Below are 3,828 nucleotides of genomic sequence, written 5' to 3'. Positions count from 1 at the left end.
CGGTTGACCTTGTTCAATGTTTTACTCCCTGTGTCAGATGTGCATTATTCTTGGTTGTAACGTTGAGTTAGTTTTAAGCATGATTTCTTTTTCAATGCTTCGGAGATTGAATAAGTTTTTCCAAAATTTACCTTGTAAGGTTCAAGACTTAGTAAACACCTTCATTGTGTTGTTGATGTAGCATAGGTGTCTTCATCATCGAGAAAAATGTAACACAGTTGTCCTGTGAAAGTGCCCCCTTTGATGAGAACTGCTTATTCATCTTTTTCGTGCTCAATTATGATTTCATGGTGAGCATCGGAGGAAAGTTTTCGAAATGCTCTATTTTTGGTGATCTATAACCACAATTTCAACATTGTAACAAATTTTCTGAGCAAACCATAGAACAAATATCAGCATATCAACAAGGAGAGACAATAGGTTCAGGTAATAAAATGAATTTTCATAGCTGTTACTTCATAAAATTTGCTAAGGCCAACATAGGCCATTCAAGGCTCCCAGTCAACGAAGGAAAAAGATGGAACTGGTGAGTGACAAATGACGATCACATTTGTCAGTTAAACGGCTGCAGATTGTTTTCTTTTGTTCCGTTTACCACGCGCCAACTTTTTGGTAAGTTTCTCTGCAAGTTTCTTGGCCCAGAGAGCCTTGCACAGTCAAGGGCTTCTTTTTCAATTTTTTCCTTTTAAAATGATGGAATTATAAGACAGTTTTGGTCCATTTACTCTCAATTGGATGAAGATTATTCTACATTTAAGAGTCACTGGAGATAACCCAAAGGAGAGAACAAGGTAGAAGACTTGAACATTGGGTAAAAATTGCTTTTCTAGGGCAAAAAGAAAAAAAGAAAAAAAAAAGAAACACTTCCCTAGTCTCGGTAAGGACATTGGATTATTAATATATGGTCCTTTTCTGTCTGATTTCATTTGTAAATGAAATGGTCAAATGAGACTGGGAACTTGAAATTCAAACACTCTTAATTGGGTTTGCTTTTCTTGGTAAGGTAAATGATTTACATAGATGTGATCATTTCAGTAAACTTCAACAAACAGTAAAAATAGCTTTCCATAATCTTGAAATGTATGATCTGCTGATTACTAAACCATCATTAAACTTTGCTGGTGATATCTGGTAGAAAATATCCATTCCTGTAGTTTTTCAAAGAACCTATAACCTCAATGGGTTGCAAGTGTGGTTAAGTTTTGGCAGTTATGCTGCTGACATTTGTACTCTAATGAAAACAGTCATGGCAAGTTGCCATCAGTGAGCTTCAACCATTAAATTAGAAGAACTAAAGAGAGATTGTCACCACAATCTTTGATCTTGTGGGAATGATTCTTCGAACCATTCAAATCATTACTTGGCTCATCTTACTTCAAGTACATCCAATTTAGGATTCTCAACACAGACAGGCTTTGCATGTAAGAGTTATATTTATTGGATTTTATATTACAATATTTTCTTTAATGGAAAGCAAAAAACCTGTCTTATTTATCTTGACTATAAACTTTCCTTGGTCCATCATCTCTCCTCTCTGGATAAACAAAAGCAAAGAGAACGGAATGCGTGCCTTGCTTACTGACATTTAATGCAACAGTTCTTTGTCTTAAAAATATTAGGCTAAGTAATTTTACTAGGTAGTTTCGTGTTAACAACTGAGTTGAAAATGTAAATTAGCTACCATAAAGGGTAAAAAAGCTGACGTTTTGAGTGTTAGCCCTTCATCAGAGCAATTGCAATCACTCTGACGAAGGGCTAACTCTCAAAACATCAGCTTTTTTACCCTTTACAGTGGCTAATTTACGTTTTCAACTCAGTTGTTAACACTAAATTACCTGCAATACTCTCCCACCAAAGCAGCACCACAGTTTCTTTAGAAACTTACCCCTTTATTCATAAGTAATTTTACGGCTGAGAGCAAAGCAAAAAACATTAATTTACCTCCTTTAATTCCTAACCTGAGGTACTATGCAGTCCCAGCTTTCTCTGAAAAAGTAAAAAGGTCTTGAATGACGAGGAAAGGATTGTATTTCAAAGGCTTTGACTTTGGGCATAGCAGTGAGTGGTCCTTGACTAATTGTTGCCCATCTAGACTTTGCCTGCTTTGCATTGAACATAAGCAATAAAAAGCAAGATGCTTGCAAAGAATTATCATGTGATGAGAAAAAGTTCAAGGTCACTAAAATCACAAAATGAGGCAAAGTCTAATCAAAGGTGATCAGTAACATAAATACTCTTTAAACACACGAAGTAAACCATGGCTTCTGAAAGGAAGTAACGTAAAAAGCATCCAAAGCAAAAAGTAAGCACAAATTAAAAATCTTCTCAACTTTAGCCAAATGAGCAACTACAAGACAAAATAAACCAATATTTGCTGTGCATGACAAACATGCAGTACCACCGACACTTTGGTAATGCTGTCATCCACTGCAGGTTATCATCTTGACAAAATGCACAAATATGGCTGCCTTCCAGCCATGGCAGCAATTCTTTAGAACTTGTTACAAATGCATCAGACCTAACTGCAACAGTCTAACTGGTGGGAGCAACTGAAACCCTTTGCTATTAAATCTGATTCAGGTGCAAATATCTGTAATATAACCTAAGGAATCTAATTGGTGTGAGTAACATACCTTTAAATATTTTTCCTGTGGAAACAAAATACTCCTATGAATCTGATTGGTGCAAGCATCATGCTCTTGTGAATCTACATGTAATGTGCAGTCCAATTGGTGTTAACACACCTGAAAAAATCTGATCAGAGCCAGCAGCTTACCTTAATGAATCTAATTGGTGTAAGCAATATTCTTGTAAAGATTGAATTTTATACAATTGAATGAAGAAAGAAATGATAAGGTCTTGGTGCTTGTTTGACAGCAATAGAAATATTTGTTAGTCTACATTTCCTACTTGAAATTTGAAAATTAACCATATTTATACGTTGCTGTTATTTGTTTTTTAGCCTTTAAGAAGTGACATTTGTTTTACGTTTTACAGCACAAAGTGTTAAACTCAATAAAATTATGGCCAATGATTAATTAAGGCTAGGATTAATTTGGAGTAATTTCTGTGATTTTCTGAAGTAAGTTTTTTTTTCTCTAATAATAATGACAGCAAAGGGGAAAAGAAGAAAAAGATCGTACAGTGTGATGTAAAAAATGGCACAATACAACAGATCCCCTTTTGAGTAGGAGTGAGGTATATCATGAGGCTCATAACATCATGAATGAAGAATTAAATGAAATATAATTTGTTTAATGAAGCAGCAATTATCACTCATAATTCTGGAAAAAGGACATCTTGCCTTTCTTTCATTTCAGTAGTTTTGTCGATTTTTTAAATTTTTCATTAGTAATTAGTTGTATGTCGCCCAAAAAAAATCGATGCAATTGTTGTGATTTTATTCTAACCTTGGTCCTGTCAAGAATTCATGTGCTAATTTTGTATCAAACGTGTTAAATACATCATTCTTACCAACAAAATCGATAATTTTGAAAAGTCGCACGCATTAGGTTCCTTCGGAGTTCTAAAACATATCTATGGAAGTTTTTTCCCCTTCAAGTTCAATGTCGAAGAGAGTTTAAGTTGAACTATATTTCACTGTCAAAGAGCTGTCGTTGATTTAAGTCTAACAAAAAGTCCTTGGCCGTACGCTACTCGAGCAAATATAAAATTTGCACATGCCGAGAAACCAAAAGTAAATACCTTCACATCTCTCTCTTCACAATCCGTCTATGATGGCGCTCAGTTTCTCCTTAGTTGCCTATGTTCAGGAATTAAACTATTCCATGGTACCACTACAGTTAATCCGCCATTTTGGTCTCTTCC

The 3,828-nt window shown here is 35.0% G+C and overlaps 1 long non-coding RNA gene across 1 annotated transcript; it reads right to left on the bottom strand.

Annotated features, from left to right (window-relative positions):
• Nucleotides 1-982: 982 nt before the first annotated feature.
• On the bottom strand, nt 983-3,827 carry LOC136280199 (uncharacterized). Its single transcript, XR_010717171.1, has 4 exons — nt 3,706-3,827; nt 2,634-2,754; nt 1,942-1,986; nt 983-1,534 (listed from the first exon to the last, which is right to left on the bottom strand). It is a non-coding gene; the product is annotated as an uncharacterized lncRNA (long non-coding RNA).
• Nucleotide 3,828: the final 1 nt, after the last annotated feature.

The sequence above is a fragment of the Pocillopora verrucosa genome, chromosome 4 (genome assembly GCF_036669915.1).
Source record: "Pocillopora verrucosa isolate sample1 chromosome 4, ASM3666991v2, whole genome shotgun sequence".
In the NCBI taxonomy this organism is placed as follows: domain Eukaryota; kingdom Metazoa; phylum Cnidaria; class Anthozoa; order Scleractinia; family Pocilloporidae; genus Pocillopora; species Pocillopora verrucosa.
The sequence above is the reverse complement of the archived record's forward strand: the minus strand, read 5'-3'. Positions and strand labels throughout refer to the sequence as shown.